Source organism: Pelodiscus sinensis, chromosome 17 (genome assembly GCF_052426305.1).
Source record: "Pelodiscus sinensis isolate ZL-2025 chromosome 17, ASM5242630v1, whole genome shotgun sequence".
NCBI lineage: Eukaryota > Metazoa > Chordata > Testudines > Trionychidae > Pelodiscus > Pelodiscus sinensis.
Window position 1 is genome coordinate 35,090,790 of NC_143068.1, and position 19,198 is coordinate 35,109,987.

A 19,198-nucleotide genomic window follows, 5' to 3' on the forward strand; every position below is an offset into this window, starting at 1 on the left:
GATGGCCATTTTTGCAATCGGGGCTTTTTTGCGGAAAACAAATCTGAGCTGTCTACACTGGCCCTTTTGCGCAAAAGTTTTGCACAAAAAGACTTTTGCCCGAACGGGAGCAGCGTAGTATTCCCGCAAGAAGCGCTGATTTCTTACAGTAGGAAGTCAGTGCTTTTGCGGAAATTCAAGCGGCCAGTGTAGACAGCTGGCAAGTTTTTCCGGAAAAGCGGCTGATTTTCCAGAAAAACTGGCCAGTGTAGACACAGCCTAATGGTCTTGGAACCTCTTAAGTAGGGGCAAGAGGTAAGGTGGCTCAGCCCAGCTTCGAAGAACATGCAGTCTGAGAGGGCTACAGGTAGAACCTCTCTAGCCCGGCATCCTTGGCACCTGACCAGTGCAGTGTGACGGACCGGGCCGTGTCTGGGCACAGCTGAGGGCGTCCACTCAGGGCGAATTGCTCGAATCCGGGGCTCCTTACAGCCCCCCGACTGGTGACCTCTCCAAACAGGCCACAAACCAGTCCCACAGAGCGCTTCAGCTGCCTGCCTGAAGCCTCCCGAGCAAAACCCCTCCGACACCCCAGCAATATCCGTGCCCCAGATGGCCCCGGGCCTCATACACAGGTGGGGGGTCCTAGCACCCAATCCCACCTACCCCGAACAAGTCCTGTCCGGTTCCAAGAAACCAGCCACAGATCTCTGGTCAATTTACCCTCTGGACCTTACCCACAAATCATGCTGGGCCAATCCTTTAGAATCTATATCTAAAGGTTTATTATTACAAGAAAGAAAAGCCTGAGAGTGAGGTTATTAAAGTACAGTACGTTACATGCACCGAATCTCCCAGTCCTCGATGCAGGCTCTAGCAGAGATGTTGCAGCTGCTGGTTTAAAAGTTCTTACTGCACATCCTATCATCAGGATGGGTTCACAGGTCTTCCAGGCTCTTCGATCCCTGCAATGCTGCCTCTGGGATGAAGTGCTGAGCTGAGAACAAAATGGCATCGACCACATGGCCTCTTTATACCCCCTTCCTGGCCTCTTCTGGTCTCAGCCGGTCACCTGGTCCTCAGCCTCTCTCTGCTGGCAGCTCTTAGGTCTCCGCCCTCCTGCTTTAGGTGTGTCTTTGGCCCATCAAGTGCCATTGTCCCACAGGGCTTCGCTACTCAGCCTGTCCATAGCAATGCTTAACCACATTCCAAGAAATATTCAGCTTCCACACAGATTCCTATCTACACACACAGACATTATACACTCACATAAACAGTGTACACAGGATCAGAAAACAACAAGCTCCCATTCAACACCCCACATGGCTCCCTTTTATACCAATTTCTGGGGCCAACACCCCCACCTAGGGGTGCAGCAGCGATCTGGCTGCTTCCCTCCAATTCGGTAAGGTGACACACATGGCCTCCTTATACCCCCTTCCTGGCCTCTTCTGGTCTCAGCCGGTCACCTGGTCCTCAGCCTCTCTCTGCTGGCAGCTCTTGGGTCTCCGCCCTCCTGCTTTAGGTGTGTCCTTGGGCCATCAAGGGTCATTGTTCCACAGGGCTTCGCTACTCAGCCTGTCCATAGCAATGCTCAACCACATTCAGAGAAATATTCAGCTTCCAAACAGATTACAGATTCCTACCTACTCACACAGACATTATACACTCACATAAATAGCGTACACAGGATCAGCAAACAACAAGCTCCCATTCAATACCCCACATGGCCCCCTCTATATCATTGTTGGGGCCAGCACCCCCACCTATGGGTGCAGCAGCGATCTGGCTGCTTCCCTCAAATTCCAGTAATGTGACATGCAGCACCAGCGAATTTGCGGGACACGGGAGGTCAGTATCGTCTAGCAGCATTCCCCACACTGCCCCCGCTTGCTGGGCTCTGAGAAGACATTAGAGCTAAATCACAGCCCAGAGCACTGAGAGCCAGCACTGGCGGCTGTAAACAAACTTTATGGGACCGCGAGAAACTTGGCCACACCACGATAAGTGGACATCTGGCTCACCCAGATCATGCCAGATCACAGATGTTGCCGGACCCGAGTGTGCCGGCCCGGAGAGGTTCAGCCTGCAGTTGGCAAGGTGCCTCTCTTGTCACAGCTCTAATCTAGAGACAGGGCCTGGCTTGAAAATCACAGGTAGTTTGTCACGAATGGAGAGGAGAGGAGGTAGCAGCGGTACATTGCAGCCTGGCCCTTCCGCGTGACTGATGGCTGCTGCTCTCCTGAATATTGCCAAGAGGAGGGTTTTAGGTAGAACATTCTTCTCCCAAGGCCGTCATTAATTCTGGCACTTACACACACGCGGGAGAGGCAGAATGTAACCCTAAATCTATCAGGGGGATGAGCCGTCTTGCAACACCCGGGAGAAAGTATGGCAAACGGCCAGTCAAAGGGTGCTTCCCTTCCAAAGGCTTTCTCCTTCCTCGAATGTGCTTTTATTTTCTAACGGAATAGCCCTTTTCAACCAAACTGAAGCGGTTTGTGATAAAGTTTCAGTTTGGCCAATTTTTTATTTATTAACATGAAATGACTGTGGTTTCGGGGGGGGGGGGAGGTTGGCTCATGTGGGGGTTTCTGCATTCAACAGACAGGAACAGTTTCTAAAGCAATTCTCTGGTTATTTTTTGTTTTGTTCTTTGTTAAATGGCTATTTTGGAATAAAATGACTGATTCTCTTTTCTTTCCAACAGGCTTCTCTTGCTGCCCAGCCAGTAACTGAGCCCAGACTGGGAGCTGCCGCACAGCCAGGACAGGTGCAGTCCTGGTCTAAGAAGAGCTCCGTGCTCTCGGCTTCTCAGATGCTCTGCCTGCCCTGTTTCCTGCACTCCTTGGATGGATCCTCCCAAGAAAAGCCTTTGCATCTTCTGCTAAGACCTTCCCCCGTGTCTCCTTCCCCTTTGCTATGTGATTTATAGCTGACAATCTGACCAATTAAGTGTAACCTTTCTGGAAGCCAAGCGCAGGAGCTAATGAAATGTCTCTTCCCTGTCCCTGAAATGGCAAAATCATTTGTCAAGAGCTTCAGCGCAAGGTCTCAGTGGTGGCAAATCTCTCTGAGATCCCCGGCAGCTCGGCAGAGGGTCCTGGGAGCCCGGGCTGGACCGGCTTGAAGGTATTTCAAGAGAACAATGAGTTTAGCCCGAGATGGGTTTATTTGCAGACTGGAATAATTTTCCCAGAGGCTTTGAGAAAATAATTCTCTTTCCAAGGGAAAAGCGAATCCATCTTAGATGCGGCAGAGAAAAGAGAAAAGAGAAGGCGGGTCCGATAGAAACGGACTCACTGGAACTAAGGAACAAAGCGATGGGAACAATTTACAGGCCTTGTCGGGGACCTCCTTCCGCAACCCGATCCAGGCATTGGACGGGCCGACTGTGGGAAACAGCCTCTCAGCTCGAGGCGTCTCTTCTACGGCGACAGAGCTACGGGCCTGCCTCTCATGCTGCCTATAGATCAGCTCACCTGAAGAAGTGGGGTTTGCCCACAAAAGCTCATGATACCATCATAGAACACCCCAACTGGAAGGGACCTTGAGGGTCATCAAACCAGTCCCCGGCCCTCACGGCAGGACCCAGCACCATCTAGACCATCTGTGACGTAGTGGGGGTACCTTGCTAGGGCTGTGGGCGACGACTGCTGTCTGTAGCAAGACCCAGCAGGGAAAGGGAGAGTCATTATGCAAAGGTGGCTCCAAACTGGTCTGACCAGCCACCCCCTATGGGGAGAAACAAAGGAAGGTGGATGCTGCCCTGGCTGGGGGCAGGGCTGGAGGAGAGGTGGTTAGTTCCTGTCTGGAAAGCAGGGGAGAAGGAGCTGGGGAGGGGGGCTGGGACTCCCCCATCTCAAGGGGGGCACTGAGGCCTCTTAGCCCCAGTTCCTGCAACCAGATGACATCTGTGCTGTGCTGTATCCTGGAGAAGCAATAAACGACCTCCATCCTACCGGCTGGTGGAGTCTGTTCGTGCCATTTCGGGGTGCAGGAGACGGGGGACCCTAACTCGCCGTCACACCATCCCTGCCAGGTGTCTGTCCAACCTACTCTTCAATATCTCCAGGGATGGAGATTCCACAACCTCCCCAGGTAACTTATCCCAGTGTTTAACCCCCCTGACAGGCAGGAAGTTTTTCCTAATGTCCAACCTAAACCTTCCTGGCTGCAGTTTAAGCCCATTGCTGCTTGTCCTATCCTCAGAGGCCAAGCAGAACAATTTTTCTCTCTCCTCCCTGTGACACCCTTTTAGATACTTGAAAATGGCTCTCATGTCCCCTCTCAGCCTTCTCCTTTCTAAGTTCTAGGATTCTGTGATTCTATGCATCCCAGAATCATGTTTGATTTTTTGCAATAGTGTCACATTTGTTAACTCATATGTAGCTTGTGGTCCACTCTGACCCCTAGATCCCTTTCTGCAGTATCCTCCCTAGACAGTCGCTTCCCGTTCTGTGTGTGACACGGATTGTTCCTTCCTCAGTGGAGCACTTTGCATTTGTCCTTATTAAACTTCATCCTATTGACCTCAGACCATTTCTCCAGATCATTCTGAATTCTGACCCATCCTCCAAAGCACTTGCAGCCCCTCCCAGCTTGGCATCATCCACAAATGTAATAAGCATCCTCTCTGTGCCAGTATCTAATATATGTATTTGTTAGTCTCTAAGGTACGTCTACACAGCAGTGTTATGTCGAGCTAAAGTCGAGCTGGAGGACTGCTGACTCCGACTCCCGCTGCCCTCATTTCACGAGGAGCAAGGGAAGTCGAAGACAGCACCGAAAGCCGAGTTAGACTATTTCGATTTCGGCTCCACAATGGACGTAGCCGAAGTTGTGGAGCTTAATGTGACCTTTGCCCTGCGGTGCCCTAAGGTGCCACAGGTCTACTTGGTTTTTTAATACAGGTTGAACCTCTGTAAACCGGGACTCTCTGGTCCGGCAACATCCAAGGTCCGGCAGGACCAGAAGGTCCCAGTGAGGACTGGTGCCTAGGAGCCCTGCAGACTGGCAGGGTTGGGGGCTGCTGATAGCGAGCTGCTAGCGGGGCCAGGAGCCAAGACCCCACAGCTGGGAATTGGACATGCCCCAGTGGGGCTGCCTGGTGGGGTTGGGAGCCTGATGTGCTGCAGCAGGGCTGTCCAGAGGGGCCGGGAGCGGCACGCCACAGCGAGGCTGCTCGGGGGGACAGGAACCTGGAGCGCTGCGAGCTGGGTCGCCCAGCCTGGCAGGCAAGGGGGGGCAGGGATCGTCAGGGCAGCGGGGCCTGTGGCCGGTCTAGCATTGACTAGATAGGACCTCCCTGGTCCAGCAAAATCCCTCGTCTGGGACCGGTCAAGTCCCGAGGGTGCCAGGCCAGGGAGGTCCAACCTGCAGTTGTTTTTAAAGTTACAGACTAACTGGGCTACCCCCTGAGACCTCTCTCTAGGGAAAGGGGAGGCATCTCTTGCCTGCACAGTGACAGCATTCAGGCTCTGGAGAGCTCTCTGCCATCAGGGATGGAAGCGGGGAGACAGGTGGGAAGCGAAGGAAGGGAGCTAATGGAGAGCCACATTCCTCCATCCCCTTTCCACCACCTCTCCCCGCTCCACGTCCCAGATTCCAGGATGCTCTCAATGGAACAGAGGCCACGGGAACATCCCCGGAGGGGAGGTCAGGTGGCCTAGAGCCAGGGCAGTGACAGTGACGACCGTGGGTAGCAGATCTCGGAGGATATGGCGGTTCTGGCAATAGAACTCCCTCCGTATTGCACGGTGGGCAAAGCCTCCCTTCTCCCCTATTGGACAATCGGGGGGGGGGGGTGGGTCCCTTCCCCATGCCACAAAGACTCTTTCCATGGGAGAGATCCCATCACTGCCTCCAGTGAAGAGCTGGTTTAGAATGAACAAAACTCGCTGCATGTACATAGCCTACTGGCGTCCCTGTTCCCCGGGCACAAGTCGCAATGAACCGTGGGCTGACCCTGGCCACGCAGATGACGGGAAAAGATCTTTGCTCCTTTCTCCACCCTCCTTGCCGAGTGTCTGTTTGCGCCATTCCTCCAGCGCTCACCAGCCCGCTGGTGACACAAGGCATCATCCATCGCTCCCTACGCGCTCAGCAGCTCTGACCTAACACGGGCCAGCCGCCCTTGGCCAGCAGCAGGGCAGCGTCTGACATCAGCTGAACCACTGAACAAAATGTAAATGCCGTTCCGGTGAGGCCGAGTTCTACCCACAACCCGAGAAGTCTTCCACTAATGGTTCCAGCCACAGCTCCCGCTGAAGGGGTATGGGTAAACGTAACTACCACCAGGCAGACTTGAACCTGGGACCTCAGTGTAGGAGCTGCTACCACTGGAGCTAGAAAGCCAGCTGCCGCTCAGCTGAGGCTGTAGAGCTCCCTTGTTCAGATCTCTGTTGTAAATGGTCTAAGTGCCACTCCGAGGGGCAGTGACCTGTGTTGGGTGTGTTACACGAGGACCCCCTAGGCTGCAGAGCCTGCTGCGTCCTCCCAAGTGTGTGCGAGGACCTGAAAGAGATGTACTAGGCTCATAGTGTTTCTATTTGCTTGTCCGTCGCTGCATTTGTTGCTTTGGTAACAGAGCTGTAAATCAGGCCACCCCACAAATGGAGGCTGCCTCTAAGGACAGGCTGGGGGCACTGCGCATGAGAGACTGGCGTGGCTGGCTGGCTGCCACAAGGGAAGGCTGGCCGGTAGCTGGGCACGGAGGAGTCTCTGGCTGTAAGAAGCTCCCAAATAAATAGGCCAGGAGTCCCTGAATAGCCACGTTCTCCCCCTAGAGCTGAGCCAGGTCATTCACACGAGGAACTATTGGGGGAGCACCCGCTGTTCAGTTTTCTGTAAGGCCTCGTCTACCCTCCCGCAGGCCGTCGGCCCAACTTCAGCCACGCAAATAAAACACCCCGGTGTCGTTGCAGCAGTAAGTTGACTCTCTCCCCTCGGCTCTGCCTACGCCTCTTGTTTTGATGGAGCACCAGAGTCAACAAGAGAGCTCTCGGCCGTCGATTTATCGTGTCTAGCTTTACAGGGAAATCCGCCCCCTGGATCGACTGCTGCCCCCAGCGGTTAGTGAAGACACGGCCTGTGTCTGCTCTGGGGGGAGCCGCCCACTGAGGGGGGAGGCCACGGGAGCTGGATTTCTCATCAAGACGCACTAGAGAAGGGTGGAAGCAGATGCCCGGCCCTAGGAGAGCGCCACCCAGCGAAGAGGCGGCGGATGCGAGAGCCATACGTAGTTTGCCCAGGTGGAGACGCCAGCTGGGCTGCTGAGCTCTGCAGTTACAGAAAAGAAGCCGAGATCTTGGAGGAGGCTTCAAAGCAGCGACAGCGAAGGAAGCACAAGGCAGGGAACGTTTCTGGACTCCCACCGCTCCAGTGCGGCGCTTCCCCGCCCTGGCGCAAGAGGGAAGGCAAGAAGCTGCTTGAGCCGACGGCCCTGAATTGACACAGCAGAGGGCACACAAGAGCGCACGAGCTGGAGAGGTCCGGGCAGAACAGAGGAAGTGAGTCAGCAAAGACTGGCTGGTGTCAGAGCAGCACAAACCACAAGTCACCGCCGAGACGGCTGCACCCCCACAGGAGCAGGGGGAGGCTCCCCGGCGCATCTCGGAGGGTCCTCAGAGTTAGAAACGGGAAAGAGACCCTGTCGCATTGCCTAGAGCATCCCCCCGCCGATGCAGGATTGTTCCGATGCCTGGTGATAGATGCCACGTCCTGTCCGGCCTCCACCGTCCCCAGCAATGGGAATCCCAGCCCTTTGCCTTGGGATGCTGCTCCGCTGCCTAATGGACCTTGCCGGCAGGACGTTTCCTGGGCATTCAGATGACTTCTTATTCCACCTGCATTCTCCCCTTCTTCAGTTCACTGCATCAGCCTCGCTCTACTCTCCCCACTCGACCGCCCTACAAATTCCTCTCCCGCTCTACGCCCTTCACATACCGATGGGCTGCGATCATGGCTAACATTGTCTCTTCCTGCATCAATCTCTCCCACTCCCCTCAATAATTTTTGTTGCTCTTCTCTGAATTCCTTCTAGAAGTAAACACAATTTTCCTGATGTGGCTGCACAAAGAATATACACGTGTGTGTGTGTGTGTGTGAGCGTGTGTGTGTGTGAGCGTGTGTGTGTGAGAGCGTGTGTGTGTGTGAGCGTGTGTGTGAGAGTGAGAGCGTGTGTGTGTGTGTGTGAGCGTGTGTGTGTGTGTGCGTGTGTGAGCGTGTGAGAGCGTGTGTGTGTGTGTGAGCGTGTGTGAGCGTGTGTGTGTGAGCGTGTGTGTGTGAGCGTGTGTGTGTGTGTGTTGGCATTAAATAGTGGAGGAGAGGCAGATTCAAATGTCTTTTGCGCAAGCTTATGTCTGGAATAGCACCACTGGAATCAAGTTCTACCGGCTTTATATCGGTGCGTGGATCCGAGTTTAGAATCTGTCTGGGTGAGGACTTCCCTGCCGGCCCAGCACACACCGTCTGCCGGAAACCCTGCCCTCCTCTCACAGCCTTGCATGGCGGCTGTGGGTACATGGTGACCTTTTAGTAGCCTCTCCTGACCTGATGCAGGGAACGGCTCACGCAAAGAAGCTGCGTAAGACGCACTGTGGAAACGTTGCAGCTTTTCACCCAAACGCCCTTGTTGCAAGAAGCCACGCTGACCGCATGGGGTTGACTCGAGGTCACCCACTGTGTTCCTCCTTTGGTTTTCCTAAAAGCTGACAACGTCCTTCAGCTGCTTCTGTCCTGCCCAGCTTCTGGGACCTGCCTGGGGCACGCTGTTGGAAGCCAAAACGTAGACACCCTGTAGATTCAAGCAGGGGGGTTCTTACACAGCGCTGGCGGAGTGCCATCTTGCCACTTGGGCTCAGCGAGCACTGCCAAGCAAATCATTGCAATAGACTATATAGGGAGCGGATGGGCGGAGAGAAACGATGGGGCGGGGCGTTCCCGAGCTGCAAGGTATGATGAGCCAAATAGCCAAAAGTCTAAAAGATTACCTAGCCCCCCGGGTCAGGTTAACACAATTGCTAAACACACGTATACGTCCCCACCCCTCCCCCCAAGAAGTGCGAGGCATCACTACATTCGATCGGGATGCGTTGGCGTGGTAACGGCACCTTCCCGATAGGTGTGGTCCATAGATACTTGTCTAGGGGTGTCATGGCTCCTTCCCCACTCTGGCACGATAAACACAGGAGTGGGGGTCGGCAAAAGTACCCAAAACCTTATCTACCAGGCCTTGGTATAAAACTTCCCCCAAAATCTTAATAACCTGGATTTTGAGGATAAAAACTCTGCTGCCACCACCCAAGTAATGATAAGAAAGTCGGGGGAGAGATCACTTGAGAAATCTCACTCCTAAAGTACAAACCAGGACACACAAATGAACCAATACCAGGTTAATAAGAAAAGAGAAAGAACTTTTATCACCTCCACAATATTCCTGTTGCCAGCATAGTGACTAGATGGAACAGTAACAAAATAACATACTCATTGGGGAGAAACTTACCATGGGCCAGGAACTTAGTTACAAAGGAGAGCAAATCCCATTTTTAATGCACAGACAATAGATCCTATTTCCCAAATCATAAAACAATAAAACCTAACGGATTTGTCTAAACTGTACCCTACTTACAGACTGTGAAGAGTATTTTCTTAGAGGGAGACATCCTGTCCCCTTCCATAGCTGGAGTGAAACTAACCAGGACAAAGGAGGGAGAAACCAAACATTCCTTTGTCCCCATTTGAAATTCCTTCCTGCATTCCTATTGGCCAACTTTATGGGCGCGTCTAGACTGGCGACTCGAATTTGCGCAAGAGCACTGACTTTGTAATGTACAAAAGCAGGGCTTCTTGAGCAAATACTTTCCCGCTCCCGCTCGGGAAAAAGCAAGAATAGTTGCGCAGAGGACCAGTGCAGACAGGGAAGAACTGTTTTGCGCAAAAAAGCCCCGATGGCTAAAATGGCAATTGGGGCTTTCTTGCGCAAAATCGCATCTAGACTGGCCATGGATGCTTTTGCGCAAAAGCACTTTTTGCACAAAAGCATCGTGCCAATCTAGACACGCTTTTGAGGAAATACTTTTAATGGAAAAACTTTTCCGTTAAAAGTATTTCCGCAAAATCATGCCAGTCTAGACGCAGCCTACCTGAGTTAGGTACAGTTAACCCCTTAGTCCCCAGGCTGCTGGCTCTCTCTCATGATCATGACAAGGGGTAGCAAGCGAAAAACAAAACAGAGTGAGATCTGCAGCAAGCAATTATTTAAAATATGCCTTTGGTAGATTAGCAAGTGGGGCTCGTGAAAGGGGTGGGTGCTATCTCTAGTTCCTTGGCAACAATTCGTGGTTGGCCTTGAGAAGGCAGCCGGGTGTGCTTTCCCATGCCAGGCGTCGACGGGGCAGCCTTCTGCAGAGCCGTAACCTTGGGCGTGTATGTGAAATTCATGATAGTGGTACCCAATTACTGCTCTCCGTCTGGGGCTGTGTGGCCTAGCGTGTAAACAGACAGAGCTTCTTCCCTGGCTTTGTCCTGTTTTCTCCAAGCTTCCTGTTATTTGTTTTGACTTCAGCTAGGCCTTGTGTCTCGCTTTGACTGCACAGCAAGGCCTCCGCAAAGGCTTAACCAGATACCATCATTTGGGGCTTTACCTACATATCAATGGGCTACTGGCTACTTCTTCAGTGGGGTAAAAACCTGTCCCCACAACGCGGACCCAGCCCAGACGGAGGGAGGGACCAGAACAGGGCCCATCCCTTGGCCAGCAGTGGCCCAGGTCTGTTACTGGAGTAGGGGCAAATCACTTCCCTTAGCCTCGGGGTACCAGGGCCGGGCCCCTGGTTTAAGCGAGAGCAGGCAGGGTTTGCAATCATTTATGCAGTGGCGACAAGCATCTCCCAGGGGCCACGTGCCTGGCTCACCCTGCCAGGAGGCTGCATGGCGGGGGGGGGGGGGGGATAGACCCAGGGCATGGATTCAGGATGTGGAGAGTCGGGGGGAGCTAATCACAGACTTCCCATCCAGAGCCAGTCTGCAACTCGCCAGTCACAGCCATGGATTCCGTTGGGGCCAACCGACAAATAGACGAAGGAGCCTTCCACACCGTGGCCAGCTGAACTGTGATCCGAAAACCCCGTTGGCTCAAGCGGCCCCCAAAGGCATTTCGATCTGCGGCAGGGGTTTTGTTTGAATGATAAATCCAGCTGGGGCCTCCAGCTTTGGAACCGACGTGTGAGATGCTACTGCCCTAGTAACAGAGAGGAATCTCTACTCTCAGCCTTCCCCCCAAAAATGGGCAGCGACTAGCAAAGATCTGGAAAACACTGCAAAGCAGCTTCAGATTAGACGGCCCACAGGGCCAATGCTGGGTCAAAGGTCCAAAATCAGACACAGTCTGAGCTCAGACAATGAGGGGAAGCCAAAGTTGGGTTTTCCACAAAACCAGCTGAGCCAGGGAAAGCGCCGTTCCCCGCCTGCCCGCTGGAAAGTCTGACTTGCACAGTTTATTACGCCGTGCTGAGAAACACAAAAGCCATTGTCTGAAGGCTTTGTTTGAAACCCCAGGGACTAAAGGAAGAGTGGGCGTCATTTGAGCCTCTCTCTGTTCCTGTTTAGCCACCGAAACAGGTGGTGAATCAATCCAGGATTGCTGCTGCAGTTGGGAGGCCAATGTTTGAAAACACTTGTGAGAGTCTCCGCGGATCGGTGCGAAGGGGTGGCTACCGATCCAAGGAACGAAATAGGCAAATAGAAGCCATTTGCTTTCTCTAGCAGACTCTGAGGACTCACTTTCAAATATCACCGAGGTGTCAGATTCCTCAGGGATAAACAGGTTCATAGATGGGGGCTCCAGGGAGAACGGGGCAAGAGCATTTCCAGGCAGGTTTTTTTGCCTTGCCCTGGTTTGGAAGTGGTGCTGGGGGGTTGCAATCTGATGTATGCAGGTCAGTTCTCAAAAGAACCCCCGGGCCTGTTTTCCTGCCCCGCGTTTGCCTTGCTCTGCGATCGATCGTGCTATTCCTCCTAGCAGCTGTCACAAACGACAATCAGCCTGCCGGCATCCTGGGCCGCGGCACATCACAAGGCCACATGCCAGGCTAATTGCTTTGGAACATTCCCTCCAGAAACTTCAGCTGTTAAACCCACTGCTCCTGCTGACCTTCCCAAGGGTCATTGCGGCCAAGGCTGCTGCAGGGTCCTGCTCTAAGAGCTGCTGCTCTCTAGGTCACACTAGTAGCTGGGGGTACGTCTGTGCTAGGGGACAAGGTCGAATTAAACGATGCAGCTCCAGTGACATTCATGGCGTAGCTGAAGTCAAAGTAGCTTAACTAGACTTTTGGCGCCGTCTGCACTGTGGGAAGTCGAAGGGAGAACCCTCACCCTTCGACTGGCCTTACGACCTGTGGAAGCAGGACTCCCGGCATTGACCAGAGACCCCTCTCAGTTCCAATTAGCTGTCTTCATTAGACCCGCTCATTCAAGATCGACAGGGGCAGCTCCGATCTCCTCTGTAGTGTACACGCACCCTGGGAGACCCTTTGCAAACCAGACAGTGACGTGCACCCCACCCATCGCAATGCAGCCGCTGCTGGGGTGTGTGTGCAGACGATGCAGTTACATCACGCACAGCTGGCGAGGGGGGTGGCTTCCTGCTCTGATGACATGTCCCGTGCGAGGAGGGGCTCCCCGCATGGCATCGGACTCCACCTCCCCAAGAGGCAGCAGCAAGGTCAACAGGAGAACGCTCGCGCCAGCCTAATGCGTCTGCACCGGGGCAGGTCGGTTTAACTGCATGGCCAGGGTGGGTGGAGTTATACAGACCCCGCCCCCGGTGCAGACCCAGCCAGGAGAGCCCATGACACAAAGAAGGGTTTGCCAGGTCAGGGGAAGCCCCGAGGCTGGCGTTTGCGAGCGCACTGTAACTAACCTGACCCAGCCGCGCCGTTTCGCTTCGTGTGGGTGGAGCAACAGCTGCTGATTCTTGTCCCCTTTTCCCAACCCTGACTCGCCCCAGCGGTTCCGCCCGGGCCTTACAGCCGCCCATGCAGACCAGGTCTCCCCCGAATTTCCCACCCACCAGGAACTGCCCGGAGCCCTGCATGTGGGCTGGAAAGGGGAAGGGCTCAGGCAGCCCCAGGCAGATTCAACACCGAGTTGCTGTTTCAAACACAACACTGTGACACAGAAACATCCCCTACGGCGTGGGCAGGGGAGCCCACAGGCATGCCAGCACCTGGGTGGGGGCGTGGCTTCACACTCCTGGAAGGGGCGGGGCCTCTGGCAGAAGGGGCGGGGCTGGGAGGAGCCAACCCTCAGCACCACTTGGCGTGTGCCACACTGCACCCCGTCCTTAGAGCCACTCGGAGGCGTGGCACAGCGCTCCAGCGGTGATTTTCCGGGCCCAGGGAGCCGGCCACTGCTGCAGTAGTACCAGCCCGGAGTCCTGAGCCCTTTAGAATCGTTGGGCCCCGGGGCACTTTCCCTCTGTGCCCGCCGTCGGAGGGCCTGAGCGTGGGAGAAGGGCCCTGCACTTATGCCCTGCTGGTTCACAGCTACCCGAGAGCCAAGATTTCACGTTCATTGAAGCAACTGACTCTACACTGAGAAGCCAACAGGCTTTGCTGCACAGTCAGAGGTAAACAGACTCCCAAGCAGACGCGGCTCTAACTTACACAGATCACTGAAGAACAAAAGTAAAGTCTCCCAGAGCGACCGCCGTGTGCGCGCGACCCTCTGTGCAGCGAGCACATAACAAAATGGCCGGGATGCTCTGCACCCACGAGATGGCTCAGAAATGCAAGGGAGCTAGTGACTTGGACATTTAAAGGAACATCCACAAGAGTGAAGGGCCGACAAGCTTTTAAAACACCACATTAAAAGCACAAATTCCCTATATACCCCCAAATTTAAAAAAAAAAAGAGGAAAAAAACAGTAAGAGAACCAATCCCCATCCCCCCAACAAATACACCACAAATGCCACCATGGCTAACTAAGAGTGAAAGCAGTGGCAGGAGGGAAAAAAATCCTTTAAAATTTGGAAATCAAACCTGACTGAGGAAAATAGAAAACAGAAAATCTGGCACATCAAATGTAAAAAGTATAATTAGGCCAAAAAGGAATGTAAAGAGCCATTAGCAAAAGACACAAAAACTAAGAGCAAACATTTTTTAAAGTTTTTTCAGAAGCAGGAAGCCTGCCAAACTGTCAGAAGATAACAAGAATGATTAAGTCTAGAGAACATGAGCTATTAGGGAAGGCTGAAAGAACTGGGCTTGTTTAGTTTAGAAAAGAGAAGGCTGAGGGGGGATGTAATAGCCGTTTTCAAGTATCTAAAAGGGTGTCACAGGGAGGAGGGAGAAAAATTGTTCTGCTCGGCCTCTGAGGACAGGATGAGAAGCAAGGGGCTTAAATTGCTGCAAGGGAGGTTTAGGTTGGACATTAGGAAAAACTTCCTCTCAGGGTGGTCAAACACTGGAATAAATTGCCCAGGGAGGTTGTGGAATCGCCATCCCTGGAGATAGTCAAGAGCAGGGTAGGCAGACACCTGGCAGGGATGATATTCTAGACGGTGCTCGGTCCCGCCGTGAGGGCAGGGGACTGGACGCGACCTCTCGAGGGCCCTTCCAGCTCCAGCGTTCTGCGATTCTAAGCCAGGACACGGGGCTGGATGGACCATTGGTCGGACCCAGCCTGGCTGTTCTCAACGTTCTTTTTCCCCAAACGTAACTCTTCCCAGACGGCTGCTTGGCAGTGCTGTCTCTCTGAGACTGGGCTTTCACGGCCTCGTTAAAGCCACCGAGAGCCTCCATGGACGGTACGGGGGTTTATTATTTCCCATGGCCATGCCACGCCCTCTGCAGACTGACTTGCTGTGAAAGTCCCCGTGAGATTGACATACAGGCCAGGTTGGAACAAACCCCACAAACCCCACATCCAGTCCGGTGTCCCAGAAGGCTCTTTGGGGGCCCAGCGCAGCTTCATGCTCCTGTTGGGGCTCCAGACGTTTTCCTTTAGCCTGCCTCAGCTTAGCGCGTCTTCATGAACCCCGAGCCTTGAACCAGCATCTCTGGGAACACTCACCCCCCCCCCCCAATTTCCACAGAATCCTGGCTCACGCTCAGAGCCTCAGGTCTTATCTTCAAGGTGTTCCACAGCCTGGCCCCAGCCTAAAGCGCCGGGATAAAGACTTGACTCAACAGCTCTGTTCCTCAGTGTCCAGGGAAAGCTTCCCAGTCAGCCCCAAGCTCGCCTGTGTAGGATCCAGCCCTTCCTCAGGGCCTGGTCCCGAGTGTGGCACATACCCCCCCAGGAACTATGAGCCAGCCCTGTCTCCCACTCCAGGGGCTTGGGACATTGCTCTGACCTGCCTCCTCGCAAACGCACACAGCCAGCTGGGTATGGAACAAACCAGCCCTCCCAAACCCAGACACTGCGGCATAGGCTTCTCTCCGGGGAGTGGACGAGAGGAAGATCCCCTGACACAGGTGCCGTGATGCTGTCTGACAGACCCAGCAGGCCCCGAACTGCCCCGGGGGGGCCTCTCCCCCTCCGAGGCCAGGAGGGCGGATCGGCGGCGCGGGCAGCCAGGGCCGAGACCCAGCGCGGCGGAACGCACAAGGCCCCACTGCGTAGGAGGTGGGCCCAGACCCGGCTGCGGCACACAGGCCGGTGCCCGAGGGGCATTCCAGCTACACAGCTCAGGGAGGAGCGAGGGGCAGAGCGCCTGACCCCAGGCGCAGCGTCCCAGAGCGTGAGGATGCCAGGGGGGCGGGGCTTCCCCCCATGGCGTCTCTCCCCAGGGTGCTCGAAAAGCGGATGGCCGAGCTCTCTAGGGGCGGCTCAGGGAGGAGCCGCTGACCCCTCCCCGGGAAGGTGAACATCCCGCCCCGTTGGAGGAATGGAGGAGCAACGCTGCGGCCTCCCGGGTACCGACCTGACGTGACTGAAGACGAGGGAAGGGTGAGTGCCTGGGTCGGGGCCGCAGGCGGGTTAGCAAAGGACAGGGAGTGGAAGAAGCCCGGGGCAGAGCGCTTCTGGTGCCCGTGGGCAGGCGAGTTTCGGGGATCAACCCCACCTGTCGTGGAGGGAACGCGCTAATCCCTCCACTTAGGGCTCTGGGCTGGGACCTGGTGGAGAGGGTGGGCCCAGGTCCCCCACTCTCCCCTCCCCGCTCTCAACCTATTCAACCCGCCCCAGTAGGCCAGAGCTCCTGGGAGTCGGGTGACTCCGGACACGATACGGGCAGCCGCTGCCTGTACAGGATGGGCCTTAGCGGATAGGGCTCCAGAACCCTTAACCGGGGATAGGACCCCAGGACCTTAACGGGGACGTGGTGGTGGATCCGCTGAACCCCCTTGCCGATCCAGCAATGGGTGATTGCACCCGCAAACTCCGCCACGGGGGATCGGACCCCGAGATACAAACCCCAAACCCCGACGGTAGGTCCGCTGAAACCCCCTGCTCCGGCGAGAGGGGGTGCTCGCACCCAGTAAATCCGTCACATGCTGCTTAATGCAAGCGCTCACATACTAGGGTGAGCAGTGGAGGATAAGACCACACCCATCACCTCCTAAATCCCCAACACCGTCTCATCCCAGCTTGGGGTTGCCAGAAGCCGGAAGTGGACAACAAGGAAGCACCTCTGGAGCAGCTGGCTTTGGCTGCTGCCGGCACACGGGCCCGTGGCTGGCTGGACCTTTGGTCTGGTCCATGAAGATTTCCAGGCCAAGTATTGACACTACCTGGAAGCTAAGGAACATGGCCGCCTTTAAGCGGCCTAGGCCGTGTTATCCATTTGTACCGCTATTTCTTTTCGCTGGACCGTGCTCGGGCGCACAGTACCGAAGACGTGATTCAGTCGTCGTCGTTTTCCAGAGCAATGCCACATGTTGATTTGCAAGGAGGGAGCTGACATTTTCCTGACCTGACTCACTCATCATATGAACCGGCCTCTGCGCGCAACATGAAATAATCTGGGAAAACAGAGCGACTTTTCACGGACGGTGGCTAACTTAGAAAAATGAGTCATGTTCCGTCTCTTCTCATGGGCCTGCAACCCTGTCTGCACTGGCAGCCCATGCTACAACAGCGCTAGTGTCGGGGCGAGCTGTTTGCCCAGCGCACACACGTCCAACACTGCAAATATTATTCCACCTGGCAGCACTTTGATTTGGAAAGGCCAGGCTTGAGGAGTGCCAGGCGCAAAGGCCGCTGTGAGAGGAAAGCACAATTCTCTGCTATTTCCCTTGGCTACGTCTACACAACAAGGTTTTTGCGCATAATAGAAGAACTAGAGGACACCAAATGAAATTAATGGGTAGCAGGTTTAAAACTAATAAAAGGAAGTTCTTCTTCACACAGCGTGTTGTCAACCTGTGGAACTCCTTGCCAGAGGAGGCTGTGAAGGCTAGGACTATAATAGAGTTTAAAGAGAAGCTGGATAAATTCATGGAGGTTAGGTCCATAAAAGGCTATTAGCCAGGGGATAGAAATGGTGTCCTTGGCCTCTGTTTGTCAGAGGCTGGAGAGGGATGGCAGGAGACAAATCGCTTGATCATTGTCTTCGGTCCACCCCCTCTGGGGCACCTGGGCTGGCCACTGTCGGTAGACAGGATACTGGGCTAGATGGACCTTTGGTCTGACCCAGTACGGCCGTTCTGATGCTCTTATGTTTTTGTGCAAGTAAATTGGCAGAACAGGGGACTTTTGCCGGTAGAGTTATTCCTCTCCCCATGAGGAATAACTCCTTTTTGCACGACAGCTCTTGTGCAAAAAGGCAGGTGTGGACGCTCCGGAGGGGTTTTCGCACAAGAAACCCCTATCGGCAAAACCACAGGTGCTCTGATGCCCATTCTGTGAATGGCCATCAGAGCTGTCCTGAGCAAGTGTCCACGCAGTGTGGCTGCTCTCTTGCACAAAAGCACAGCACTTTTGCGATGCACTTTGAGGTCTGGACGCGCTTTTGCGCAGGACGTTTTTGCGGAAGATCTCTTCTGCAATAGGCTTGTTGCACAAAAGCCCTGCAGTGTAGACGAAGCCCTTGAGCAAACTCCTGGGACCTGGTGCACTGAGCCCTCTTGTGGCCTTTTTGCCCACAGCGCTGGCAAGTTAGGCTTTGGGCTGTCTCTGTCCAGGCCCTGGCTGGTTCTCTGGGGCGCAGACGACCTGTTCCTTGGTCTCGCCCCGTAGTTGACTCCCTCCGTCGCTCGGCCGAGATCCGGTCTCTGCGCGGTTCCCTTTCTCTCCGGGACTCCCGTTCACACCCGGACCGGCTCTCCGTGAACTCATCCGCCAGTCTCCCGGCCTCCTGGGGGTTCTCTGGTCTCCGGTCCTTGAGCCACAGCCTCAGTTTGGGTGGGCACACTTCATAGAACTGCTCCATCATGACCAGCTTGAGCAGCTCCTCTGCGGTCTGGGCTCCGACTCCAGACACCCACTTGCGGCAGTATTGCGCCAGGCGGGAGGCCAGATCCACATAGGTCTCCCGTGGCCCTTTCTGTACCCCCCGGAACTTCTTCCTGTACATCTCGGGGGTCAGCCCGAACTTGTGCAGCAGGGCCTCCTTGACTCGGTTGTAATCCCCTGGCTGTAGGTTCTCCAGCTGACTGAGCACTCCGGCCGCCTCCTGGTTCAGTGCGGGGACAAGCTCCTGCAGCCAGTCAGCCGGGGGGACCCGTTGCAGTCCACAGGCCCTCTCAAAGGCACTGAGGAACCCGTCTATGTCACCCATGTCCTTCAGTTGGGCCACCACGAGCCTCTCCAAGCATCTGGCAGCCCTGGGACCCTGGGGCCCATCCGCACTTGGCACAGCCGGTGCCCCGCCGGTTCTCCGCTCTGCCATGGCCAGCTCATGCTGTCGCTGCCTCTCTCGATCTTGGCGCTCCTTCTCTCGATCCTGGCGGTCCCTCTCTCGATCTTGGCGCTCCTTCTCTCGGTCCTGTACTTCCAACTCCTTCATCCGCAGCTGGATCTCCAGCCGCCGCAGCTCCGCTGGGCTGGCCCCTGCCCTAGATGGGCTACGGCTTGCAGGCCTCCCGGGAGACGCTGTCTCATCTCTCCGTTGGGTTCCAGCGCTCCTCCCCCTCTCTGAGCCTGACACACTCTCAGGGGGGGTCTGGCTGCTTCCCCTGGGGACAAGATCCTGGCCCTGTGGCTGGTCATTATCTTCCAGCTGGGTAATCAGCTGGGCCTTGGTTGCTTTCCGCACAGGCAAGCCCCTCTCTC